We start from the raw sequence: 15,366 nt of genomic DNA, 5'->3' as shown, positions 1-15,366 counted from the left end.
AGCTGGGATTACAGGCACCCATCACCACACCTGGCTAATTTTTGTATTTGTAGTGGAGAACAGGGTTTCACCATGTTGGCCAGGCTGGTCTTGAACTCCTGACCTCAGGTGATCCACCTGCGTCAGCCTCCCAAAGTGCTGGGATTACAGGCGTGAGCCACTGCGCCCAGCCCAGTTTCTCCAGCTTTGGACTCTAGGACTTGCTCCAGTGGCTCCCAAGTTCTCAGGCCTGTAGCCTCGAACTGAGAGTTACACCATCAGATTCCCTGGTTCTCAGGCCAAGACTGCGACTGAGCTATGTCACCAGTTTCCCTGGCTTTCCAGTTTGGAGATGGCACATCGTAGGACTTCTCAGCTTCCATCATACATCCCCTCTTATAAATCTATATAGTTTTTTTCTTTTTTAGAGACAGGTTCTCACTCTGTTGTCCGGACTGGAGGGCAGTGGCACAGTCAGAGCTCACTGCAGCCTCGAACTCCTGGGCTCAAGAGATCCTCTCACATCAGCATCCAGAGTAACTGGAACTCCAGGCATGTGCCACCATGCCCATTTCTTTTTATTTTTTGTAGAGACGGGGTCTCACTATGTTACCCAGGCTGGTCTCAAACTCCTAGGCTCAAGCGATCCTCCTGAGTGGACCTCCTAAGGTGCCGGGATTACAGGAATGAGCAACCGTGCCCAGCCTACATCTATATCTATAACCTAGAAGTTGTATTTCTCTGGAGAACCCTAATACGCGGTTGTTGGGAGGGCTAAATAAATTAATAAATAGACAGCATCTGGAGCAGGGCTCAGCACTTTGCAGCTGCCCAGCACGTGTGATTTTCCTTCTTCACCCACTTCCTCCATCTGGTGAGTTGAGTGAGGTTGAAACATGCAAGCGCACCCACATGCTCTGGCCTGTACACAGCAATTGTTTCCGGGGAGAGTGGACAGGTTTGGAGCATGGGCAGGCCAGCACTTGCTGACATTGATGTGATTATCAGGTGGGTTGGGTAAGCCCATGCAGACCCTGTTGCAGGTGGAAGGCTACCTAGAACCTCCAGAGCTCCTGATCTTACAGCAGCCGGCCCAGATGAGCTAGCTCATGCTCGCTTGCTTGCAGAACAGGGCCTTCCTACAAGGTAGTGCTGGGCTCCGGACTCAGACACAGGTTCAAATCCTGTCTCACAATGGAAACAGGCTACTTTCTCCACCTCCAGGATCGCAAGAAGATTGGTATGACCTTGATATGCCCGCAATAAATGTTAGCCCCTCCTATTTAAAAACAATTATTACTACATTTAAGACTCCTGGGAAGAAGTCACACTCTTCCGTGTGCTAACATCATGTACATTCCGATTCTCTGTCCTGTGTGCCACTCCATCATGCTCTGTACCAGCTAAACGCCACCAGTCTAAGGAGGAGACAGAACCGAATAAAAATAGTCACACAGTCTTCAGAGCTTGCACAGGGGCTGGCACAGGGGCTTCACAGGCCTTGGGAAGTTTGTGCAGTGAGGGAGAAGCACTTTACTGTCGCCAGCTCCATTGAAAACAGAGAGATTGTAGCAAATGACTTCCCAGGAGCTCCTCCTCTCACCTTGGTCAATGTTGGGAGAGAATGAAGACTGGGGCTGAGAGGCAGCGCCTTGAGCCTTGAGCGGAAAGAGGGACAGGGCCTGGGGGCTGTCACTGAGGTGCAGAAATGGGTTTAGGGCTGGGCATCAGACAACCCCAGATCCCAACACCGGCTCAGCCAATTCCTGGCTGTGTGACATGGAGCCGTTACTGTACTTTGCTTGCCAGGCCTCCATTTTTCCACTCTCTAGAATGGGGAGGCTGGTAATACCCACTTTGGGGGGTAGTGTGAGGACCGAAGGGGGCTGTTAAGTGCTCGGTGCGCAGCGAGCACTCAGGACGGGTGGCAGCGGTCACCTTTGTCGCCGCCGTCCAAGCCTTTGCAGAGGCTCAGGGCCGAGCCCCGGACACGCGCATGCGCATGCGCACCCGGCCGGCCAGGTGAGAAGGAGGCGGCCGCCTCGCACCTGGGCTTTAACCCTTCCCCGTCACGGGAGTGGGCGGACTGCACGCAGGGACGGAGTCGGGGGCGAACAGCAAGAGCGGTCAGGCTTGACCCTTGAGGCGGGGTGGGCAGCGTCCGGGGAGCGCGCCGAGCCGCTTCCAGCCTGGGGTCCGCGCGCGCCGCAGGGAGGGAGGGGGAGTGCCGAGGGGAGCGAAGTCTCGCGAGATCGCGCGGCGGCGGCGGGAGCGGCAGCGGCGGCGGCCGGGGAGGTGAGCGGCGGGCAGTGGCGGCCGTTGGGGGCTGAGGCCGGGTGAGAGCGGCCGAGACCGAGGGCTGGGTGGGGCTGCGGGCCCGGTGAACGTCCCGCGTCCCAGGTGGCCGTCCCTGTTCGTCCCCGCAGCAGCTGCGGCGCCGCTTGGTCCGCGCCGTCACCGGGACTCGCGCGGGGCGGGGCGGCCGGGGCCGCGGGCCGGTGCCTCCTTCAACCGGTTCTCGCGCCCAGGCGCGACCCCGGGGCCGCCTCAGTGTCCCTCTCGACTTCGGGGTTGGCCCCGCTGACAGTGGCAGCGGCGTCTATTGAGCCTCTGCTGTGTACCGGGCACTTAAGTTGCGCGCTTGCACGCTGGGGCTGCACAGAGAGGTGGAGCGCCCGGGCCAAAGCCACACTGCGAGGAGGCGGTGGGAGGGGACCGGGACCCCGGCGCCGCCTTCCTCTTCCCACCTCCCACTCCCCTCAGCCCTTTTCTCCTGGGGTCCCGACGGGGCTGCAGAGGGGGTGTCTGGGAGCGCCCTGAAATTGGATGCAGCTTCCTGTATGGGTTTCTTGGGAGAGAGTTTTTCCAGGGCTTTTGTCTCGTTCCTAAAAGGGTCCCCGATCCCCAAGTGGTCAAGAACCATTGTTTGGCCCTGCTTGGAAGCAGAGGTGGGCTGAGAGCAGCGGGCGTGTGTTGGTGGTGGGGTGTCAGGCCCAGTGAAGTGGAATATTGGAGCCCAGGGCTTGCCTTAGGCAAAGGAAACACTTCTCTAAAAGTTCGATTTTTGTTTCAGCACGCGATTCCACTCTTGGGAACAGTGGTTCTCAACCTCGTCAGAATCAAGGTCCCTTCTTCCCCTTTGCAGCAAACATGTATGAAGCCCGCTTTACTACCCTGAAGTGAAATTCATAAACAATGTAACCTCTCTACACACGTCATTGAAAAGCAGTATGATGGTTTGGTTGAAGCGTAAGGGCGAAATAGAGAACAGTATATGACAGATGTTGCTGTACCATTCACATCTAGGACATACCCTTGTGCTGGAAGACAGTATATACTGGGGTGCTTGTGCCAGCTTCTAATGAGTACGTTTGTATTGGTTAAAAAAATTAGAAGGAGCTATTTCAAACAAGAGCAAGCCTGGGCAATATAGCGAGATCCCATCTGTACAACAAAAAAAGAAAAAATTAGCGTGGTGTGGTGACGCACATCTGTAGTCTCAGCTGGTTGGGAGGCTGAGGTGAGGGGATCTCTTGAGCCCAGGAGTTAAAGGCTGCAGTGAGCTGTGATTGCACCACTGCACTCCAGCCTGGGCTACAGTAGAGTGAGGCCACTACTTCAACGAAAGAGCAGAGATACAGACGGAGGTTGGGGGGAAAAACACCTAGATTGGGATAACCTGTTTCTTGCAAATTAAAGAGAGAAACGACGTAGATTGAACCAGGGATAACATGGCAAGACAAATAACAGACTGTCTCAATCAACACGTAAATATTAGCATAAGCCCTCCACAGATCCGTATTTTTAAACTATATTGTAGAATTTTTTTTGTGTCACACACTCGAAGGGACAATACTGGCTTCCTAACAATTACCATTGGTAATAATTAATAAAATATTAACAAAGTTGAAAATTTTGGGTTCAATGTCAGTATCTCACTTGCTTGTATATGCTCAGTATTCTGATATTACAATTGTATGTTAACGGTGTGTGGTGTGAGGAAACGATCGCTAATGTTTAGACAGTTTTCCCTTACTCTATTTAAGCTTCCCTTGCTACTTTCTCCTACGTTACTGGAGTTTCCCTGCAATTTCTTGTAAAAACTTTTAAATATTGTAAAGTAATGCCAGTTTATAGTGGGCTTAATCTGCCCGTTCATTTGAAAGACTCTCGTACCAGGTGAATCTTGATTATACAGATCTGTCCCACCTATGTGTTGTGTGAAGTCTTTTAGATCCAGGCCCCCCAAACCCTAAATGCCAGCGGTGTCCCCCAGTCTCTTTGATAACTAAAAATGTTCCTTGGGGGCAGTTCCAGCTCTTTGGAGAACCACTCCAAACATCAGTGTTATCTAGTCAATTATAATAGGAATTATAAAAGGAAATTTGACAGTTTTTGCTGAGAGTTTTGTTTTGTTTTGTTTTTTCTTTCAGAAGTGTCTGACGTACAAAAAAAGGCATGCTTTTGGTTAGTGCCACTTTCATTGATTATTCTAGAATCTCAGATGGGAGGTCAGGTTAGTACCTATGTCCCTCTGTCTGAAAGATTGGCTGTGTTTAATGGAAATGTTGACAACTAAACACTTGAATCAAGTAGCAGATTGAGGTTAGAATGGAGTTGGGAAGCAATAGCAATAATGTGTAGAAATAAGTATTAGTTAAGTATAATCTAAACTAGTGTAATCACCTTTTAAATAGCTTCTTCTGCTTACTAATATCTGTATTAGAGAATTTGGAAAATGCAGATGTATTCAAAGGTAAAACTTAAAATTACCTGTAATCACATATGCCAGTAGTCCTCATGGTGTGATTTGTTAGAAATTGTCTTTTCATTTCAAACTCTGCTAGTCTTGCTGCATAGGGGAAAACGCAAATCGAGTTAAGGAAGTTCAGCTCAGACCATTTATATGTTACCTACATATAAAATTTATATATGTTACAATGTTACCTACATTGTAACATTATACATTTAACTCTTGTTTTAAAAATTGTTTATTTGGCTTTTTTTTTGTTGAATAGATGAGTTGCTTCTTGATGTAAGGTGTTTATTATTAGTTGCGTGTTACGTTTGTAAAGTGCTATGGAAACAGACATGTAGGTAATGACTTGTCAAAACAGAAGGCTATACTTTAAATTATCTAGAGTTAGAGACATTGAACACTTTGGAGATAGAAATTTATCCAAATTGAGAGTAATGAATTTATATTAATTTGAACAAGCAGTATCTTGTTCCAGGGTAAAAGAGGTCATTACTGGTTTTTAAAATCAGGACTTTAAAAAATATTCACCCATATGTAAAAGATGTTGATTGAAAATGTTCCATTGTTCTAGGCATAGGGGATAGATTGTTGAATGGACAAAAGTTCATGCTTTTATGAAGTTTTACATTTGAGAGACACAAATGTTAACTAGAAAATGAATACTGTGCACATATCTCTGATTTGTAATTAAGGTGTTTTATTGATTTTTAAGATGCATATGTGAGATAGAATGACATCTTAAAATTAGCATGTGGTTGGCAACTTCTTTCTTAGTAGGACATTAAATAGAAATATGTCTTGAAATTGATGGCATCTTAGAGTCAATGAAATAGGGAATATGTAAAAATTATTACATAATTTTACTACATGAATAGGGAATATGAAACAATGCTTAATGTTTAACACCAAAAACTTGATTCAAAGGGTGACTTGCAAAATGAAGACACACAACATTTCTAGACGCTTCCATTTAAACTAGAATTCTTTACTAAGAAGATTCCTGTAGAGATTTTCCCTTCATGTAAAACAAATGGAGAATCAATGTTCGTAAATATAAGAATCATTTTTTGGAAAATGTTTAAAAGGAAACAAACTGCCTGGTGAATTTTCACGAAGAGCAGATGGTGTGGTTAGTGTGTTTGAGGTAAAGTTAATCAGATAATATAACCAGACAGTTGTATGAATATGGTTTTTTGTGTTTTGTGTTTGTTTCCATTCTGGAAGATCCACTTATAAATGAAAGTTTTCTCAAATGGGGCATCCTTAAATTGGATCTCAGTGAATCATAGTTGTTATTGTTATTTAAGAAATATATTTGAAAACATACTTACTCTGTGTGAAGTACACAGTTTATATGGGAAGCTAGTTCCATGGTATACCTTAGCTAGGAAACCTGTGTAAGGACTTTTTCTGTCTAATATTGAGTGCAGCTTTCACAGCAAACTCAATCACGTGGAGACCCTTTGTGTACCTTCTTCCTCAGGTGGACTTGGGCTTTGTGTCTTAAAGTGTGGTCCCCACACCATCAGCACATCAGCAGCATCCTGGAGCTTGTTTGAAATGTAGACTCTGAGCTCCACTCCAGACCAACTGGACCAGAATTTGCATTTTAAAAGATCCCTTCCTGGGCAATGCATATGAACATATAAAAATCACAAGACCATATCTGTGGCTGTCAAACTTGAGTGTATATTAAAAGGATTCCTAGCCTCCTCCTCCAGGGTCTCTCTCTGATTCAGTAGGTCTGGGCTGGGCCCATAGAATTTACATTGTTAACAAATTATCAGGTGATGCTGATGCTGCTGGTCCAAGGCCCATAGTTTGAGAACCATTAGAGTAGAGCTCCTTCTCTTTTCACCTTTTTCTGTTCTCTCTCCTAATTCCGCACCCCAGCTTTTTAAAATAGATTATTATAATCATATACTTTGGCTCGTTTGGAGGAAACAAAAGCACCTTGTCTTATAATTTATGGTGATGGCCACACTAAAACTGCTTGTCACCAATTTCAGAGAAAACTTAGACTCTGGTTTATAGGTGGTTCTCTTTTGCTTCTTTTTGCGGGTGCTTTTAACATTTAAAAATTCTTTTTGTGTAGATAAAATGTTCATGTGGTTCAAAAATTAAAATGACACAAGGCATATTTTGAGAAATCTAAATTCCAATTGTCTTGATTCTGTCCATAAATAACCTTTCATTTGTTTCCTATAGACGTCTTTTTTTTTGTATAGATACAGATACAAGCAAATACTAATATGCTATATATACTTTTTATATAAAATATACATACTATGTGAATATTCTGCTCCTTTTTTTTTTTTAAAGTTAATATTATCTTGACATATCTTCATATTAGTATATAAGAAACATTTTTCTACACTATTTTTTCTTTTTTTTGAGACAGAATCTTGCTCTGTTGCCCAGGCTGGAGTGCAGTGGCACCATCTCAGCTCACTGTAACCTCCATCTCTCAGGTTCAAGCGATTCTCCTGCCTCAGCCTCCCAAGTAGCTTGGGACTACAGGTGCACGTGCCACCAGGCCCGGATAATTTTTGTATTTTTAGTAGAGATGGCGTTTCTCCACGTTGGCCAGGCTGGTCTCAAACTCCTGACCTCAGGTTATCCACCTGCATCGGCCTCCCAAAGTGCTGGGATTTACAGGCATGAGCCACTGCACCTGGCCCAGAAAACATTTTTCTAAACAACTGTAAAATATACATTGTTTAGCTGTTTAGCCTCCAGTGATCAATATTTGAGTTGTTTCCAGTCTGAGACTCACAGATGACGCTGTGCTGAATAATCTTATGCACATATTATTTTGTATATTTGCAGGCATTATCTGTGGGATACATTCCTAGAAGTGGGATTGCTGGTCAGTGGGCAGTGCATTTATAATTGGTATAAATACTTTCTTCCTCCAGAGCGGCACTATTTTGAACTTGCATAAGTAATGTATGAGACTCCTTATTTCTCCATAACCTCTCCAACAGTTAACCTTTGGATTTGGGTCAGTCTCGTAGATGAAAAATGATAACTCCATGTAGTTTTAATATGCATTGCTTTCATTATGAATCGGGCTGAGCATCTTTTCATGTGCCTAAAGGCTATTTGTATTCCTTTTTCTGTGAGCTATCTGTTCATGCCCTTTGCACATTTTTCTTTTGGATTGCTTTTTCTTAACTAATTTCTGTAAGTGTATAAATTAGAGAGATTAGCCCTTTGTGAGGTTGCAGTTTCCCTCAACTTGTCACTTGTTTTTAAAAATGACTTTCATGTGTTTTGGTGTAAAGAAGGCTTAAATATGGCTTTCTTTACATTTTATGTACTTAACATTAATCTCTTACGGTATCTGGATTTTACGTCAAAGGCCTCCACAATTTCTGGAATTTGCTCATGTTTTCTTTTAGTGCTTTTATGGTTTCATTTTAACACTTAAATCTCTGATCCATTTAGGATTTATTCTGGTGTTCAGAGTGATATATAATTCAACTTTTCCTTTTTCCATGTGGCCACCAGTTATCTTTACCCATTTGTTTCCGTTTTTGTCTCTGAATCCAGTTGATGGTGGTGTGAGTTTCTGGATGTATTGGGGATACATCTCTGCACTTTCTATTCTATGACATTAGTCTTTCTATTCATATACCAGTACTACATTGGTTTTATAAAATGTTTTAATATCTTTTAAAACTGGTTTCCCCTTGTTGCTCTTTTTTTTTTTTTTTGGCAATTCGTGCTTGTTTATTTTTCCATGTGAACTTTAGAATCGTTTTGTCTAGTTCCAGAAAACACTTTTAAAGAATCAAGATCATGTTAAGTTTATGAACTTAAAATCTATTTGACTTCTCTGAGCCTCAGTTTCCTAATCTGTAAAAGGAGCAATAATGTCTGTAAGAATGCTGGAGGGATTGGCCGGGCGCGGTGGCTCACGCTTGTAATCCCAGCACTTTGGGAGGCCGAGACGGGCGGATCACGAGGTCAGGAGATCGAGACCACGGTGAAACCCCGTCTCTACTAAAAATACAAAAAAATTAGCCGGACATGGTGGCAGGCGCCTGTAGTCCCAGCTACTCTGAGAGGCTGAGGCAGGAGAATGGCATGAACCCAGGAAGCGGAGCTTGCAGTGAGCCGAGATTGCGCCACTGCCATCCAGCCTGGGCGACAGAGCGAGACTCCGTCTCAAAAAAAAAAAAAAAAAAAAAAAGAATGCTGGAGGGATTAAAAGAGAAAACGTGTGAAACTCATCGCTTAGTGCCCTTGGTCCACTCCCACCTTTGTTGCCAACATGGGCTGAGATTGCCATTCCCTCATTTTTTTCCCACTGTTACCCTTCTCACTTTCAAAAAAGAAAAAAAGAAAGGACCCATAAAGAAAAAGTTACAAGACATTAGAATCCAAGTTAAAACTAAGCTCTTGTTCAGTTTTAGCAGGACAATTAATGTACCTGAAAACCAGAGAACAAAGTCAGCCTGGCGTTCAAGGCCTCCTCCTGCTTCTAGCCTTGCTGCCTTAGTCTCTCTTGGATGTACCCTAACAATGGTGCTGCTTATGTTTCCTAGAGGCCCTGTGTTTCCTGGAACCCCATTCCTCCGACCCAGAATATAGTGCTACCTAGTTCTGCCAGTTCAGATCTGTTACTGTCCCCCACCCAGTCAAAAACAGTATCTGTCTCTGCATGTAGCTTGTCTGTCATGCAGCTTAAGCCTTGATGAACTGTAAACTCTGTAAGGAGAGAAACTGTGTTCATCCTGCATGCCAAGTAATGCCCTGCACCCAGCAAAATACTGGCAAAGACTGGACATTCAGATGTTTGTTAAATGAATGATAATTGACTTTGATCTTTCTTTTGCTTTATATTAGTGTCTAGGTAGCTCTTAATTTCACTCAGGACACTGTAAGCCCCTGGAATACAAAGCTTATGCCCACCCCTCTCCCTCTTTTTTAGGGACGGGGTCTCTCTCATGCAGGCTGGAGTACATGACACGGGCAGTGGCACAATTATGGCTTACTGCAGCCTTGAACTCCTAGGCTCAATCAATCATCTTACCTCAGCCTCCCGAGCAGCTGGGACTACAGGGGCACCACCACTCCTGGCAATTTTTTTTTTTTTTTTTTTTAAGAGAGATGGTATTACTATGTTGCCCCAGGCTGGTCTCAAACTTCAGGGCTCAAGCGAGTTGCCCATCTTGGCCTCACCAAGCCCGCGATTACTGGTGTATGCCACTGTGCCCAGCCAATTAATAATAATTATCATCATAAATAATGCTGGTGGTGGAGATGGTGAGAGGCAGATTTATTATTATATCATAACATTATAATAAAAATAGTATTTATTGGCCGGGCGCGGTGGCTCACACCTGTAATACCAGCGCTTTGGGAGGCCGAGGCGGGTGGATCACGAGGTCAGGAGATCGAGACCACAGTGAAACCCCGTCTCTACTAAAAATACAAAAAATTAGCTGGGCACGGTGGCGGGCGCCTGTAGTCCCAGCTACTCGGGAGGCTGAGGCAGGAGAATGGCGTGAACTCGGGAGGCGGAGCTTGCAGTGAGCCGAGATCGCGCCACTGCACTCCAGCCTGGGCGACAGCGAGACTCTGTCTCAAAAAAAAAAAAAAAAAATTGTATTTATTGAACACATATTTCAGGAACTGCTTTAGAGTCCCCGATGTGGATTATTTCATATAATCCTCAGCAGTCCTAAGAATTGGGTGCTGTTGTTACACATATGGGAAAACAGGCACACAGAGAAGTTACTTACCCCAGATCACACAGGTAGAAAGTGGTAGAACTGGGATTCTAATGCAGATGCTCTGAGCCTAGCACCCCAACTCTTAGCCTGCTGCAGTTCTCCAAGCTTGTTTGTTAAATACAGTTCTTTGAATACAGTCGTGTATAGGTTCTTGAACAATTTAGGAAAAGTTTTAGTTACATTTTCAAATTTTTACTTTCCTTCCTGACCATTCCATTTTAATAACTTCTATTTTGTTATTTCCAGTTTATCTTAGACTTCACATTCTCTAAGAGACACAACCTTATCTGGCATATAGTAGGTGCTCAACAAAAAGTAATTTTTGCCTTTTTTTTTTTTCAGATTCACAATAAAGGTGCTAAGAAAGAGAATGTAAGACAGGAAAATAATTAAATATTCTTACCGAGGTAAGTTTTTTTATAATTTTTTTTTTAACAAAGAAACTGTAATTTTTAAATTTTTTTTACTTCCTCTCACAGCCTGCTTTCTTGAGGTCTAACAGGGAGATTGTTTTAGGAGTGGTTAAGTTCATAAAACCTAAAGTTCTTAAGGTAGATGCCAGGAATGTGGGCTGTTCGAATAAGTTCATTTGACGTTCTCGACCTCTTCGAATCTAATCTTTATTTTCCTGTTTTCTGATGGTTTTAAAGCATGGTACTAAGAAGGAAATCTAGCAAGTAGAAACCCATAGCTATTTGGTGGTTATATATACTTGCAACATTCAGTGAATACTTTTTTCTTAAAATAGGGAGTTGAAAGAATTTTAAGCTACTTTTGGTGAGATACGAACACTTAAAATTTTGGTTTTTTTTACTATAATGATGAAAAAAATTTCTGTCAATATAAAACAACATAATGACAGAAGTTAGCATCCAACTTCTACCACCAAGAAATGACTGGTATTAATATTTTGGTGAACATACTTTTAGAAATCTATCTATGGATATAGAAGAATTTATATACAAAATTTTAAATAAATTGGTTTGCCTGTATATAGTGGTCTTTTTTAATGGAAAAATATGTTTTGTACATCTCTGTGCAGGAATTGGAAAAGATACGCATAATCCTACATGATCATTTTACTGGCTGCTTAATGTTCCATCTTTTAGAGGCACCATACTTTATGCCTTTGATGACCTTTTAGATTGTTTCTGGTTTTCCCTTGTTGATGTATTGATCAACCCTCTGCTTATATCATTATATACTTGTTCATTTCTTTTCTTAAATGTGTAACTGCTGGGTCAGAGATTATACACATTTAAAATGTTGAGACATGGCTAACCTGTCCTCTAAAGAGACTACCAGTTTATAAGCCCCCTCAGAATCCACAAGAGTCCTGCTTTCCATATCCTTGCCCATACAGAGTTTTGTTAATGTTTACGTGTATGTAACTTTTTTCCAAATTTATTTATTTATTTATTTTAAATAGACAAATAAAATTGTATGTATGTATTGTGTACCACATGTTTTGAAGTATGTATATAGATTGTGGAATGTTTCAATCTAGCTAATTATGCATTACCTCACATAGTTACCATTTTTGTGGTGAGAACATTGAACATTTACTCTCTTTGTATTTACTTTATTTTTGGAAGAATACAGTATATCATAATTAACAGTAGTCACCATGCTGTACAATAGATCTCTTTGAATTATTCCTTCTATCTAACTGGAATTTCGTATTCTTTGACTAACATGTCCACACCACCACCCCCACCTGCCCCCGACCTTCTAACGCCTCTAGTAACCATTATTCTGCTCTCTTCTTGTATGAGATCAACTTTTTCAGATTCCTTATATGACTAAGAACATATAGTATTTGTCTTTCTGTATCAGGCTTATTTCACTTAAGGTGATGTTCTCCAGGTTCATCCATATTGTCACAAATGACAGGATTTCCTTTTTGATAGTTGAATAGTACTCCATTGTGTATATATACCACATTTTCGTTATCCATTCATCTGTTGATGGACACTGAAGTTGCTTCTGTATCTTGGCTATTGTGAATAGTGCTGCAATAAACGTGAGAGTGCAGATTATCTCTTTGACATACTGATTTCATTTCCTTTGCATAAATACCCAGTAGTGGGATTGCTGGATCATATGGTCGTTTCATTTTTAATTTATTTCAGAAACCTCCACACTATTTTCCATAATGGCAACAATTTACATTTCTCCCAACCGTGTTCAAGGGTTTCTTTGTCTCTACATTTTTGCCAGCATTTGTTACCTTTTATCTTTTTGATAGCCATTCCAACAGGAGTGAGGTGATATCTCACTGTGGTTTTAACTTGCATTTATTAGTGCAGTTTAACACTTTTTCATGTATTTGCTGGCTATTTGTATGCTGCTTTTTATTTTATTTTATTTTATTTTATTTTTTGAGACGGAGTTTCACTCTTGTCATGAAGGCTGGAATGCAGTGCTGCGATCTTGTCTCACTGCAACCTCCGCCTCCCGGATTCAAGTGATTCTCCTGCCTTAGCCTCACAAGTAGCTGGGATTACAGGCATCCGCCATCATGCCCGGCTAATTTTTGTATTTTTAGTAGAGACGGGGTTTCACTGTGTTGGCCAGGCTCGTCTTGAACTCCTGACCTCCGATGATCCACCTGCCTTGGCCTCCCAAAGTGCTGGGATTCAGGCATAAGCCACCGCACCCGGCCATTTGTATGCTTCTTTTGAGAAATGTCTACCAGGCTAGAGTGCAGTGGTGCAATCATGGCTCACTGCAGCCTTGACCTTCTAGGCTCAAGTGATCCTCCCACCTCAGCCTCCCTAGTAGCTGGGACCACAGGCACATGCCACCACACTCTGCCAAATTTTTTGTATTTTTTGTGTACACAGTGTCTTGCCACGTTGCCCAGGCTGGTCTCAGACTCTGGGCTCAAGCAGTCCACCTGCCTCGGCTTCCCAAAGTGCTGGGATTATAGGTGTGAGCCACCACCTTTGTCCGTTTTTTAATTGGATTTTTTTCCTGCTATTGAGTTGAGTTTCTTACATATTTTGGATGTTAACCTCTTACCAAATGTATAGTTTGCAGATATTTTCTCCCATTCTTCAGGAAGTTTCTTCACTGTTGATTGCTTTCTTTGCTATGCAGAAGCTTATTAATTTGGTATAATCCCATTTGTCAGTTTGTGCTTTTATTGCCTGTGCTTTGGGGTTCATATCTAAAAATCATTGTCCAGACCAATGTCATGGAACTTTTCCTCTATGTTTTCTCCTAGGAGCTTTATGGTTTCACATCTTACATTTAAGTCTTTAATACATTTTGAGTTGATTTTTGTATATGGTGTGAAATAAGGGTCTGATATCATTCTCCTGCATGTGGGTATCCAGTTTTGCCAACACCATTTAGAAGAGACTGTCCTTTCCCCATTGTTTATTCTTGGCACCTTTGTCAAAAATCAGTTGACTGTAAGTGCATAGATTTATTTCTGGGTTCTTTATTCTGTTGCATTCATCTGTGTGTCTGTATTTTAAGCTAGTACCATGCTGTTTGGTTACTATAACTTCATAGTACAATTTGAAACCAAGTAGTGTGATATCTCCTACTTTTTTATTTTATTCAAGATTGTGGCTGGGTGCAGTGGCTCAAATCCCAGCACTTTGGGAGACCAAGGTGGGAGGATAGTTTGAAAACCAGAAGTTCAGGACCAGCTGGGCGACAAAGTGAGACCCTGTTTCTGCAAAAAAATAAAAATTAGCCAGGTGTGGTCATTTGTACCTGTAGTTCCAGTTACTCAGGAGGCTAAGGTGGAAGGATTGCTTGAGCCAGGAGTTCGAGGTTGCAGTGAGCTGTATGATCGTACCACTGCACTCCATCCTGGGCAACGGAACAAGACTGTCTTAATAAAATAATAATATATAAATAAAATAAAGTAAATAAAATGACAAGATTGCTTTGGCTGTTCATATCCTTTGGTAGTTCCATATAAACTTCAGGATTTTTTTTCTGTTTCTGTGAAGAATGTTATTGGTATTTTGATAAGGATTGCATTTAATCAGTAGTACACTTTGGATAGTATGGGTATTTTAAAAGTATTCTTTTGATCCATGAGCATGGGATTTCTTTCCATTTATTTGTGTCTTCAATTTCTTTCACTGACGTTTTATAGTTTTCAGTGTAGAAATCTTTTACCTCCTTGGTTCAATTTATTCCTAAGTATTTTATTTTTTGGTAACTGTTGTAAATAGGATTGTTTTCTTGATTTTTTTTTTCAGATAGTTTGTTAGTATATAGAAGTATTACTGATTTTTGTATGTTGATTTTGTATCCTGCAACTTTATTGAATTCATTTATTAGTTCCAACAGTTTTTTTGGCGGAATCTTTCGGGTTGTCTATATATAAGGTCATGCCATCTGCAAACAGGAGCAATTTTACTTCTTCCTTTCCTAATTGGATGCCTGACTCCTGAAGCCACTGAGGGTATCAGAAGCCCAAGCCTGCTGTAGTTGGCTGGCAGTGATGTGGACTGGAAATGGAGTCTGCCTCATAGGGGATGCAGGCTTCCACCTGGCTCCAGGACAGGTCTGAAGGCACAGTCCCTGGGTACTGGCCTAGAGTCAGGGGCCATGGAGGTCTTCTGGGTACTGGGTTTTATTGTGTTGGGCCTGGTGTTAGGGTTCAAGGCAAAGTCCTATGCTTACTTCCCTCTCTTTCCCTCATCTGATGGTATCTCTCTCCATGCTATGCTGCCTAGGGTTGGGGGGTGGGAGACGCGGGTAACGTAAAACTAACCTTTCTACCACCTTCAGTGTGTCTTTTAAAATTTTTGTGCTACAACCAGGTACTGTAATCTCTCGCCTGTTTCTCATAGCTCTTGTGAAGGTGTTTTCAGGGATGGATAGTTGTTCAAATTGATGTTTCTGCCCTGGGAC

At 42.3% G+C, this 15,366-nt stretch overlaps 1 protein-coding gene across 13 annotated transcripts in view; it reads left to right on the top strand.

The window, feature by feature from the left end:
- Positions 1 to 2,215: 2,215 nt before the first annotated feature.
- Positions 2,216 to 15,366, top strand: part of MRTFB (myocardin related transcription factor B) — a 194,947-nt gene continuing 181,796 nt past the window's right edge. For 7 of the 13 annotated variants that reach the window (XM_055254370.2, XM_063623731.1, XM_055254361.2 and 4 more), the window contains exons 1-2: positions 2,216 to 2,274; positions 10,825 to 10,889. The gene's annotated coding sequence lies outside the window, so the exon portion shown is untranslated. Of the gene's footprint in view, positions 2,316 to 3,052; positions 3,345 to 4,412; positions 4,496 to 10,824; positions 10,890 to 15,366 lie in introns of all 13 variants that reach the window. The other 6 variants (XM_055254373.2, XM_055254374.2, XM_055254364.2 and 3 more) reach the window with 5 other exon arrangements.

Source organism: Symphalangus syndactylus, chromosome 18, assembly GCF_028878055.3.
Source record: "Symphalangus syndactylus isolate Jambi chromosome 18, NHGRI_mSymSyn1-v2.1_pri, whole genome shotgun sequence".
NCBI classification, from domain to species: domain Eukaryota; kingdom Metazoa; phylum Chordata; class Mammalia; order Primates; family Hylobatidae; genus Symphalangus; species Symphalangus syndactylus.
This window is presented reverse-complemented; position numbering and strand designations above follow the sequence as displayed.